Source organism: Saccopteryx leptura, chromosome 10, assembly GCF_036850995.1.
Source record: "Saccopteryx leptura isolate mSacLep1 chromosome 10, mSacLep1_pri_phased_curated, whole genome shotgun sequence".
NCBI lineage: Eukaryota > Metazoa > Chordata > Mammalia > Chiroptera > Emballonuridae > Saccopteryx > Saccopteryx leptura.
The window spans coordinates 82066973-82079831 of record NC_089512.1 but is presented as its reverse complement, the minus strand read 5'-3'; the positions used below and the strand labels follow the sequence as shown (position 1 = coordinate 82079831).

At 43.3% G+C, this 12859-nt stretch overlaps 1 pseudogene; it reads left to right on the top strand.

Moving 5' to 3' along the window:
• The first annotated feature begins 531 nt into the window (after positions 1-531).
• Positions 532-9632, top strand: LOC136382417 (tetratricopeptide repeat protein 24-like; annotated as a pseudogene).
• The last annotated feature ends 3227 nt before the right edge of the window (positions 9633-12859 follow it).

Genomic DNA, 12859 nt, shown 5'->3' with positions numbered 1-12859 from the left:
AGAGCTCAATTCCCCTAGAGTAGCAATTTTCAACCGGTGTGCTGCAAGATTTTTTAAGACTTTATTTATTCATTTTAGGGAGAGGGGAAAGATAGAAGGGGGAGGAGCAGGAAGCATCAACTCCCATATGTGCCTTGACCAGGCAAACCCAGGGTTTTGAACTGGTGACTTCAGTGTTCCAAGTCGACACTTGACCCATTATGCCACCACAGGTCAGGTGCAACATTTTTTAAAACATGCAACACCTGACTATTTACTCAGGGGCATTGACCTCTTTTCCCTTAGATTGTCAAATAAAAAAATGACAACAGCCAATACAACAGTAGCTGTCTGGTGTGAATGAATGAAAATTATACCTATTATTCTTTGTCAGATCAGCAAAATATATATGTATTGGAGTGCCACAAAATTTTAGAATTAGTTTATGTGTGCCATGAGATGAAAAAGGTTAAAAATTGCTGCCCTAGAGGGATCCTGCTTTGGAGAAAATGAAAGGTAACATATAAACCTGTGCTTTCCATTTTCAGTACTATGTCTTCCCCCAACCCTGAGGCTACCCCACAAGAGCATGAGCCTTCAAGTTCCAAGAAGAAAAAGAAGAAAAGAAAATGGCAACAGCAAGAGGCCAGCATTCAAGCCCTCACCAGGGCTGGCCACAGAGTCCTATTGGCTGGCCAGAACCATGAGGCCTTGGCCAACTTCCAGAGGGCCTTCTTCCTGGCCTTCAAGGCCCCACAAAAATGGGACAGCCTTATTCTCCAGGCCTGTGCCTTCAACCTGGGGGCCACCTACGTGGAGACTGGGGACCCAGCCAGAGGCCTTGAGCTGCTCCTAAAAGCCCAACTTAAAGAGGAGTCACAGGGCAGGTGTCATGGTGACCAGTGTTTCAATGTGGCTTTGGCCTCCTAAGCCATAGGCAACCTGCCTCAAGCTTTGGCCTGGTATCAAGGGCTCTGGGCCACTACCAGCCACTAGGTGACCAGAGGCAAGCCCAGGAAAAAATGGGAGCCTGCTACTAGGCTCTGGGACAGCCTGAGCTAGCAGCCCACTACCTTCAGAAAGCAGGCTGGGCATATGCCCAAACAAAGCATCCCCAGGCTGCAGCCCTGGCATTGGGGGCTGCGGCAGGGTGTATGCTGAAAAGTGGGTAGCATGGCCTGGGTGAAGTGGTGCAAGTGCTGGAAAAGAGCTGGAAGCTTGCTAAAATGAATACTGAGTGGGGACTGCTGGGTAAGGCCTTTGGTCAGAGAGGTGTGGGATCTGGGGAGGCTCAGACCTGGTGATCCTGGTCTCAATGCCTCTGGTGAAGTGGAAGCAGAGGCATTTCTGAGGGTGGGGAAGGGGTTGCAAGAGTAGAACAAAGGCTATAACAGTATAGCCTCAGTTGCATCTGACCTTGGCTTTGCCTTCTAGGGCAACTCTTTAATGACCTAGGCCTGGGTTACTCTCAGCTCCAGCTGTTCCTGATACCAGCAGAGGCCTTCCAGCAGGCTCTACCCTTGTGCCAGGGGCCAGAAGAGGAGGCCACAGTGCTGAGAAACCTTCAGATGGCCCACAGTGCCCTTGGCAACTATCAGGAAGCCCAGGAGTTTTACCAGAAGGCTGCTGACCTTCATGGTGAGTACCAGAAGCTGGAGAATGTTATTAAGACTAAAGTACTAAGGGGGAGGGGGGAGTTCAGCAGGGGCCCAAAGGCTGAAAAGTGGATTAACCATTAGGACTAGTTATGGGGCTGGGAAGCCTAGAACTAGGGGGATGAGGGCTGGGAACGCAGGAGGTGGAATAGCCAGACAGGGAAAAGTATTGTGGACCCAAAGACTTAGGCCTAGACCTGGGAATGCAGAAATGGGCAGAAAGAAGAGCTATTAATACCTGCCTTGCCTACCTCACAGGGTTGTTGCTTAGCTCACAATAGCCAGAGGGAGGCAACAGAACTGTGGAAAGGCTGGGTATAAGTATTGGAAATTTGGTTCTCTGTGGTATATCTGAAGTTGTGCTGTGGCTGAGCAATATAAACTTTCCCTTGGTTGTTGGGGGGTAGGGTACTGATGCCCAGCAGCCAAGGTCCCCTGTTAGAATTAGGTGGCCTTTGTAATCGTCTCTGTGGGGCAGCGGGGGAGCAGGACCAGAGCTTTGGCAGCCTGGTATTCATACTGAGCCACCTGGAGGACCACAAGACCGCCAGAGACAACTACCTACAGGCTCTTCAGACTGCCCAGGACACTGGTGAGGGTGAGGGGGTTAACAGGTGGCTTGGGGTGGTGGATCAGAGGCTAAGATTCCTTGGGGCTGGTAGGAAGCAGTAAGGGACTTGGGGTGGGAAGTACCTCTGGAAGAGAGGGTTTGTGAGGTAGGAGCCATAAAAGGACCTCTCAGGCTCTCTTCCCAGGAAACATGAAGGGTCAGTGGCAGGCCTGCAAAGGTCTTGGTGCTGCTGCCACCAGGCTGGGGCAGCACAATCAGGCCTTGAAGAACTATAAGGAAGCACTGGCCCAGTGTCAGGTGAGACCCCCCCCCCACTCTAGAATCAAACCCTTCCTCTAGCCCTCCAGGAATCCTTCTCTGACTAACATTCCTGCCTTCACATCTTGTCTTCTCTGCCTCAATGATTCACTCATTAAACATGCCCTATGCACATTGTGTGCTAGGTCCTGGGACACATCTCTGTCCACAGTTCTGGGTAGGACCCTGGCAAAGGCATTCGGGGATGGGGCAAAAAGGAGGGAAGACAAAGCCTCCATTCCTTCCTCCCTTTCCTATTTCTTTCCCAGAAAGTCACAAAGCCCAGATTTTCCCCATTAATCCATTATCCTCTCTCTCCCCAGGAAGAGCCTGATTCTGTGTGAGAGCGTCTGGTGGCCAAGTTGGCAGATGACATGAGGATCCATTTGGCCTGGGGTGGGCTGGACCTGACTCACACCCTGGTGAGATGATACTGAGACAAGGATCTGGGGGTGGAGAGAGGTTAACTGAAGAAGGGGGAGGGTAGAGGTAAGCAGAGCTGACTGCTTTTCTGTGTTCATTTGCCCCTGGGCCAGCATATGATACATGTATCACCTTCCCCAGGCCACCTGGGGGTGGGAGGTAAGCAGGGGATCATGGCACATGTCCAACACTATGAGTATGCAGGGTTTTGGCTGAATGGTATCTAGCTCCATGAGCAATTAAGCCACACCAAGGAAGAGGCTTGAGAAGTGTCTTGAGTTTTGTTTTTTTTTTTGGTTTTTTTTTTTTGAGAAGTGTCTTGAGTTTTAAGTCCTTGGCTGCAATTCCCAAAATGGCCACATGATGGGGATAGTGCTCCAAGTAAATCCTTCTGTCTCATCTCTGATTCTTGGGGGAGCATTTTTCTTGGTCTCTACCATGCTTCTTCTCTGGCTCCTTCTCAACCTCTCTTTACCTCCTAGTTTCCCTCAAAAGGTTGATGTCTTTCCAGCCTCCTCCATCCCCCTCTGAGATACCCTCAGGAAACATTCCATCCAAGTAATTGAAATGATACTTTAGTATTTATTATATTTATTTAATCAGTTTTATGTCTTCTCTTAATTTAAGGATTAGGACACCCTACTTATAATTTTCAAGCAAAATTAAATTAGCCTAGTACAGAAAGAGGACAGTATTGGGAGTCAGATGACCTGAGTTCCATCTAAAATTGACCACCAACTTTCTGTGACTTTGCTGCTGGAGGCCCTGAGCAGGATGGGATGGTGGCCTGGCTCTGGTTCAAGATAGTTTATAGTGGGGGCCTTAATAGAACAAAGGGCCTCACCCTGAAATTTTATTCTCAGACATGAGGAACACTCAGGCACTTCTCTGACTCTGGGGCCATGTGTCTGGAACAGTGTTTCCCAACCTTTTTTGTGCCATGCCCCACCTTAACCTTTCTAAAATTTTTATGCCCCCCCCTATGTAACATACATAATTTTTAACATTAAAAAATTGATTTGTTCACTTAATAAACATAAATGATAGGTTCTAGGAAGAAATCACTATGAAATTGTTAACAAAACACAGTAAGTAAAATTTCAAAACATATAATGAAAAACAGAAATTTAAATTCCAAATAATTTTAATACAGATTTTTCTATATTAATTTATTATTTTAATTTAGTGTGATCCTTGCGCTTGATGCTTGCTGCACAGAGATTTTATATTAGGTTCCAATTTGGTTAGCTTTAGTCTCAAGTCTCCACGTTGTGTTATATCCAGCCCATTTCTTTTTTTTTTTACCAGTAAATCATTTACAGCACTAAATCCACATTCAGCTAAAAATGAAGATGAAAATGGTAGCAATAGTTTTCTTGCACATTTGGTTGAATTTGGGTATTTGATTTCTGTTTCCTCACAAAGCCATGCCATCGCTCCTTTGATATTAAAGCTTTAACTGACTCATTATTTTGCAATTCTGCGAGTTCTTCTTGATACTACATATTTGATATATCAGACAAATCCACTAACATTGGCTGCATCATCCATGTGGGGAAATCAATTTGTTTTAAATCAGAAAATCTTTCTTTTAAATCAGCCTATAGAATATTCAAATGACTGATAATAACAAGTAAACCAGTATTAGTTACTTCACATTTTTGGAGCCAATGAAACTGTTTAAAGTTTTTGTTGTTAATATGTTTCTGACATAACTCAATATTGGTAATGAAGCCAAATATCTTTGCTTTTGCGTCAAGAGTTGTATTTGTTCCTTGAAGTTGCTTATTTAATATATTTAGTTTTTCAAAGATATCAGCTAAATAACTCACAAATGCTTTACCATCTATTGTTAACAGATACTTCATTTCAGGTTTGTCGCTTAAAAAATCACTAAGAGTATCAAACAGTTCCATAAATCTTTTCAAACACTTTCCTTTAGATAGCCATCTTACTTCAGTATGAAGTAAAAGTCTCACATGGTCTTCATTTTGTTCTTAACAAAATAGCTTGAAAAGACGCTCACATTTGGCACTAGCTTTAATAGCATTAACACACTTTATTACTGTATGTAATACTTTATTCAGAACAGGCGAGATGTTTTTAGCTACCAAGTTTTCCCTATGAATAACACAATGCACAAGAATCATTTCTGAATTCGCATTTTTCATCAATTTTAAGCAGCCATTTTTCTTGCCCATCATATTGGGAGCACCATCTGCAGCACAAGATGTGATATTTTTCATTGGTATATCATTGACATCTAAGTAGTTTTTTAGCTTATTATATATATCTTTGGAGGTAGTGGTGCTTTCTAATCTTTTACAGAACAACATTTCTTCAGCAAAATGTCCTTTATCAATATATCTTATGTAAGTTATCAATACTGCCTCACTGTCTCTCAAAGTTGATTCATCCATTTGCAAGGAGAATTTTCTTGTTTTCAGCTTTTCAATAAGTTGTTTTTCAATATCCTCACTCATTTCGTCTATTCTTCTGCTAACAGAATTGTTACTGAGTGGCATAGCTTTTACATCTTTGTCATCTTTTTCAAGAACTGTTTTAAGAAATGCTGATATTGATGGTTTTATTAAATTCTCTCCTATAGTGATTTTCTCCAGTTTTAGTGATGAATAAAGAAATTTGATAACTAGCCTCAAGAACACAATTATTAGTTGAAGTATGAGCAGTAAATAGAGACTTTAATGTTTTTTTTTCAAAAATTTTCTTTAAAGTTTTAAAGTAACTCAAATCTGAATTAATATGAGCACTATGTTTTGCCTTCAAATGCGCCTCAAGATGACCTCGTTTCATTGATTTGTTGGTCAAGCATTGCTGGCATAAAAGACAAAAAGAATCCACTCATCGTGAACAGCAGGTATGAACCCAAATTTTAAATATTCCTCTGAATATTGATGAGTTTTTTTCTTGCTTGCACCACTCATTTTACTATGGGCTATATGAAATAAAAATAAGATCAATTAAAAACTAATATTAAAATATGTGTTAAAATATATTCAATGTGACATAGAGTAAAGGTATACTAAAAATTCATATTTATTTAAATGTATATAACACATTTACTACACTACCACCGCAAATCAAAAGGTATCTATATTTTTTCCACTTGACAAAATTTTCTGGAAAATTATGCTTCTAAAATTAAAATTGTCATGCATGCACTATTATAGCCCCAATAATATTTTTAAAATATTATTGCTTTCTAGCCCCAATGCAAGAAGTACTTAATAAAGAGTTTAATATTGATAAAAATAAAATCAAATACTTACCAATTATATCTATACAATATATATATGTATATTTATTAAATCAATGAGCTTTTACAACAGTTTTGACTGACGCTTATTTCAAATTAACACCAACTGAATGATGTGAAACACTACAGAAGTTGCGATGGGCCAATTAGGTGAGAATAACTGCGTTGTTTAGCGAGTTTTTAAAACATCCGGGGTTCCCTGCGGCAGACGGCATGCTCCGCGGTGAACCCAGGACGAAGTTTACTTGATGACGCCAATCACCCAGTTGATATTTTGGTCTCATCAAACAAAATTATACTTAATAATTATTTACCGCAATTATTTAAGAATTGCATTTTTTGTTAAATTTGGCACCGATATCTAGCATTGCATTTAAATGGCCCGGGGCGAATGAATTAAAGTCGTGTCAAGTCCATTTTCAAATTGCCCCCCTTAACTATCGAATTGCCCCCCTGTGGGGCATGGGCCCCACGTTGGGAAACACCGAATTTGATTCTCTAACCAAAATGGTCCTGTAAAATAGAAGGGGCTTAGACTTACTTACAGCAGAGCAGGGAGGCATTTGTTTGGCTTTACAGGAACGTTGCTGCTTCTTTGTCAACAAATCTGGTATAGTGCGAGACAAAATCAAAAGGGTACAAGAAGATCTAGTAAAGAAAAGAAGAGAGCTCTTTAAAAGCCCCCTGTGGAGTAGCCTCAATGGTGCTTTGCCTTACCTTCTCCCTTTGCTAGGTTCGTGTATTGGTTTCTTGTGCCTATTGTCTTTAGGGCCCATTTTGTTCAACAAGCTACTGAGTTATGTTAAAGAAAGAATAGATGTAGTAAAGTTAATGGTTTTGTCCCAACCTTATACCATTCTTCCCACTGATGAAGAATCAAGGGTTTGATTAATGCCCCAAAAGAGATGGGGGAATGTTAGATTCAGGAAGGGGTGCTGAAACTGTCAGAGTGTAATTATTGAAGGAGCCAGAACAGGGAGGTGCTGATAGAGCCCCTGTGAGGCTGAGAACAAAGAAGAACAGCACAAAGGAGGAAAAACGTTTGCATTCCATTGGTCAGAGACCTTTATCAGAAGTTTATGTTTGAAATTCACCACTAAGCTAAACCCAGCCCCTGTTGCTATGCTGCGTGCGGACCCCTTAGCGAATAGCTAACTGCCACATCTGCTTCTGTAAAATGCTTGGTTACTTAGGATATATAAGGACTTGGGTGTAAGCGCCAGGAGTGACTCCCATTTGCATCTCCCTGTGAGTATGGTGTCTCAGGACATCTGGGGAGTTTGCCCCTGCACAGGTTAAACTTGGCCAATAAAGTACAATCTAAGCTCCTGAAAGTCTCTGACGTTTGTTCTCGTACTCGGTGGATCCAATACCTATACAACATATATATGTATATTTATTAAATCAATGAGCTTTTACAACAGTTTTGACTGATGCTTATTTCAAATTAACACCAACTGAATGATGTGAAACACTACAGAAGTTGCGGTGGGCCAATTAGGTGAGAATAACTGCGTTGTTTAGTGAGTTTTTAAAACGTCCGGGGTTCCCCGTGGCAGACGGCATGCTCCTCGGTGAACCCAGGATGAAGTTTACTTGACGCCAATCACCCAGTTGATATTTTGGTCTCGTCAAATGAAATTATACTTAATAATTATTTACCGCAATTATTTAAGAATTGCATTTTTTTGTTAAATTTGGCACCGATATCTAGCATTGCATTTAAATGGTCCGGGGCGAAAGCATAAAATTCGTGTCGAGTCCATTTTCAAATTTCCCCCCTTAACTATTGAATTGTCCCTCTGTGGGGCATGGGCCTCACATTGGGAAACACCGGTCTAGAAGGAACATACACTCATGCGCACATCCACAGCCATTTTTCTCTAACTGATTTTCTTTACTCCCCTTCATTCCCAGACCTCAGCTCCAGAGAGGCCTTAGGCTACAGGTGGAATCTGCCCAATGGGGACTCCAGCCAGGGTGGGGAGGGGCCCGGCAGAAGCACAGCACAGGTGACTGGGTTGGAGCAGAGCTTCTGGGATGGATGTGGGGGAGGGGGGCTGGGAGGTGTTGCAGTAGTGCTGTGGCTGCTGGGACTTCATAGGTGCCCCAAGGGAGAGGGGACCTAACTGGGTGACACATTGCCCCCTGTTCAAAGCTCCTATAGATCTTTGGGTGGGTGGGAAGACAAAGAATTAGAGGAGGGTCATAAGGAGAAAGAGGAAGAGGGCTTTGTGAAAGTTCCTGACTGGGTTTGCTTGTGCAGAAACTCGAGTGTGGTACATGTAAGCTTTGCTGGCTGAGGGGAGCACTCTCCCCTCTCTCTTCATTTCCCTTACTGTCCGCCTTTCCCACCTCAGGTCTGAAAACCCAGGTCAGCTTCCCCCCATCTCTGCCCCTCTCTCAAGATTCTGGCCCATTTTCCCTGACCCTTTCTGGAATCACCTCTCTCTCCTTGCTTTCACAGCTTTCCTAACTTCTAGAACTGCATCTTAGAGCACCAAGATTTGTTGGAAGCCTACTAGGGGCCAGGTACCTGGTGCATTTCCTACCCTAGCTTGCTGTTCACTAGTCTCTTCCCTCAAAGGCTTACAATTCTGGCAGCAGAGTTTCTTGCTACTTGTTGAATTAAATTCACTGATACCTTCTTTTCAGTATGTTTCCTTCCAGGCACTAACAAATTGTTCCCACATCTAGCCCAGGCTTGTCAATAACACAGTCTTTGGTACAGCCTCCATATACAGTGACCAACACATTCCCTGATATCTACCCTCTTTGTTCTCCCAAAGCGTTCTCTTTTCCAGCATGAGGGTTCTTGGTTCAGAGAGGCCTGCAATAAATGCCTGTCCCTCTCCATCCAGGACCTGGGTCCCATCTTCCATTTGGAGGCCAGAATGGAGTACCCTGGCTTTCTGGTACTCAGTGGCCCCCAAGCCAATAGGTGGGTTGCTGGAGAAGGAAGGAGGCCTAGAGAATGGATAAAGGGAGTAGGAAAGGATATAACTTTGGATGGTTTTAATGGGACCATAATCACTGTTAAAACTGGCAGATGATGTGGCCTGTGTTTGGGAAAATAGTGTCTTTGCCATTTAGCAATCTGAACAACCTTCACGCAGCTCAGGAGGCCTGGCATGTCCCCTGCCTCCTGCACACCTGACTGTAGACCTCAGAAAAAGAGAAAGTCCCATTGAATGGGGGGATATGCAGCTTAAGTCTATTCTCCATTGCTCTGCAGCTCACCGGCACAGGTAAGAGCCAGAGAGGGCGACAGAAGCTAGAGCCAGAGCAGGCTGCTTCTGCTCTTTCCACAGCCACTCCCACTGGCAAGTTCTGCCCTGCCTCCTGCAGGTCATTCAGACAGCCCAGGGGAACCCCCAGCAGGAACCCACAGAGGAGACCCACCATGTCTGACTTCTGCATGATCATGTAACCCCACCCTGGCCTCAGCAGCACCTCCCCAATATACACACTTGTGTTTCTGGGATTGAGCCTCTTCCCAGTGCTTCAGTGCTATATAGACATGGAATACAACAAAATGAGCACTTGGGCTGCTGAGCAGGTTGGACAAAGCGCTCTGAAATCTCAGCACTGAAGTTATTTGCTCCTTGCTGGGATTTTTGGGCTCAACAGGCAAAAGGGAAATGGATGATGAATCTTCTGCTTTACTTTCTGGATCCAAACCTCATGATCATTAAGGCCCTTTCCAGTTCTAAAAAATGATTTCTTGGCTTTGGAGTCAGTGATTCTCTCCAGACCTCTATTTTCTCATATGGGAAATGGGATTATAATACTATAGAAGGTACGTTTTAACCAACCAATGGACTCCACTTCGTCCACAAAATATAGCAGAGGCTGGATGCAGGCCCCTGAGGCCTGTAGCCTGTAGGACAACTGCTGCCAGCAGCCACAACACTGATATTAAGTAGGTTTATTGATCGCTTAGCACATGCCACACATTGTTCTTAGTGCTTCACAAGTATACTGCTCACAAAAATTAGGGGATATTTAAAAAATAAATATGAAGTGATGAAATATCCCCTAATTTTTGTGAGCAGTGTATTTTCTTCTTTAATCATCACAACAGGTGACTCCTCTTTTGCAAATGAGGAAAAGAGGGCACAAAATATAAGTAGTTTTTTTTCTCAGGTCACACAACTAGTAAGTGGAGAAGCCATGATTCTAACCTAGACAGTGAGTAGAGTTCCTTCTAGAATGCTGGACAGTTCTACTCCCCTAGTCAAACCATGGTTTACCAACAGTTGGTTGTACTTGACACCAAATGTATTTATGCTGGTTGTATGTATTAGTGCAATTTGTAAGTTAATTAAATATTATATAAACTGATGAACCAAATATGGAAACAAGGACTGTTTCCTTGAGCTCTAGCCAGGTAGCTCAGTTGGTTAAAGCATCAGGTACATAAGGCAAGATTGTGAGTTTGATCCCTGGTTGGGGCATATACAAGAATCAACAAAGGAATACATAAATGAGTGGAACAACAAAATGATGTTTCTCTCCTCCCCCCAAGTCAATAAATAAAAAAGAAAAACAGCACTGTTTCTTTGAAAAAAAAAGTTGAATCCTTAAAAAACTTGACTAAGGTGAGTCACTTTCAAAATTTATTGAATTAGATATAAGCAAGGAGGTTATTATAGATTGAGAGAAATCATAAAAATCTGAATAAATTTTGCACTCAGATGGCTTTGAGCATGCCATTTTTTGTTTCACCTTAAGTGAGCAAATTGCAAAGTGTAGGTGATATATAGCTGGTGAGATTTATGGAAGAAAGAAAATGGAGTCAATCATTGACTCTATTCTCAAAGAAAAGAGCCTAGTCACTCTTTGACAGATGGCAAGTAAATGTATCTTTTATTTTAAGTTGAAATAAGATGGAGTGATGTCACGGAAATGGTGCCGTGAGCAGCGCATCTGACAGATCTCCCCAAAATTTCAAAAAATTCATCAACTAGAGACAGAAAAATCTATCCTTGGAGCATCTGGGAGTTCCACACACTGAAGGTGAAGAGGCTGCTTTCAGTTGGAACTGAGAGTCGGGAGGAAGCTGAGGGTGTGGAGGAAGCTAACTGTGGCACGGACGTTCATTCAAGCTGAGGAGGGAGTGTGCCTGTGGTGAGTCAACCCACGCGAGCAAATGCCCGCCCGCACTCCAGGAGCAACAGCCCGCATGCTGTAAGCAGCCACCTGCATGCCATTAGAAACCTGCGCCCCACTCCACCTGCATGCCGAGAGCATCCCCAGTTGCCAGCATGCCCAGAGCACCCCAACCGCCAGCGGCAAGCGAGGAGTGTGCCAAAGCAAACTTCCCTATGCCTGAGCTTCTCTCCGTGGGTGGGGCACCTCATCCAGCCATTCAAGCTAACAATCAAGCCTCAGGGGAGGGGCATGCAGGCAGCTTGCAGTCCGTCCGGAGCACATCTGAGGATCCAATCACTGAAATTAGCTTAACCCAGTCTGCTCACCTCCCAACTGACCTATGTGGCTCTAATTGACAAGATCTCTCTCAGTTCAGCAATCCAAGACAAGAGGCATGATATTCTTTAGTGCCTCTTGCTAAAGGGGTGGGGGCAACTTCTGATTGACAGAGCTTTCATACTCAGGGATCTATGCTAACAAGAGGGACTTGGCAGATGTTAAGACCTGTACTGCAGACAGCGACAAGGGCATCTTCTTCCCAGCCAAAACAGGCTACAAAGTGTGGAAAGCCTGGGGAGAGTGGTCCCACAGAGTGCTAGGCATGCAGAACATGCCTGGAGGGTCATAGAAAGTCACCTTGAGAGCAATTGGCTCCCAGCCTCGCCTGATTACGCTGGCGGCTTTGTCTGCCAGAGCCTTACCCAGAGCCTTGCACTGAGTAGGGTTAGAGTGGGGATTTGCCAGCTCTTTGAGCCCCTTACTCCCCAGGAAGAGGCAGCGACAGACTCATAGCTGGATCACCAGGCTGCTAATTCAGGAAGGGGAGTCTAGGAGAGAGGCTCCAGGAAAACAGACTCCCTCATTGTCGGAGCCTGCAAACGCTAACAAGCCTTGACTGCCAATGAGACTGAAGCCAACTATATGACATTGCTGTATAATCTCATCAACTGCAAATCCCTACCTAAGCATGACACAGGCAGAGCCTGGGGCACAGAGTCACCAACCATGGAAGAGGGAGAGGAAAGAAAAAGGAAGAAGTTAGCCTCTCAAAATCAAGAAAAATCCACAGACTTTATAACTTGTTCCACTATTTTTTTTGTTTCTTTTATCTTCTTGCCTTTATTATTATTATTTCTATTCCCTCCACCTTGGTCCTTTTATTCTCTGCCCATCTTATTCTTCCCTTTTCTTGAACTACACTACCCATAAGTGTTACATTTTATTTCTTTTCTTCTTCCTTACTCTCCATGAGGATTACACTCCAAAACCCTTAACTCTCTTTTTGTTTTTTCTTTTCCTTTTTTTTCCTTCCTTTCTTTCTCACTTTTTTCTTATTTCTCCCTTTCTATTAGTTTCTCCTTTTACTTTTCCTCATTCAATCCTCAATCATGAACAAAGTATTTAATTTGGGACTCAAGGGTTTTTTGTGGCATTTTGGGTGCTTTTTACTTCGCTTTTTAACTCATTAGCATTCCTCCCAACCCAGGATCTCCATTCTATTAA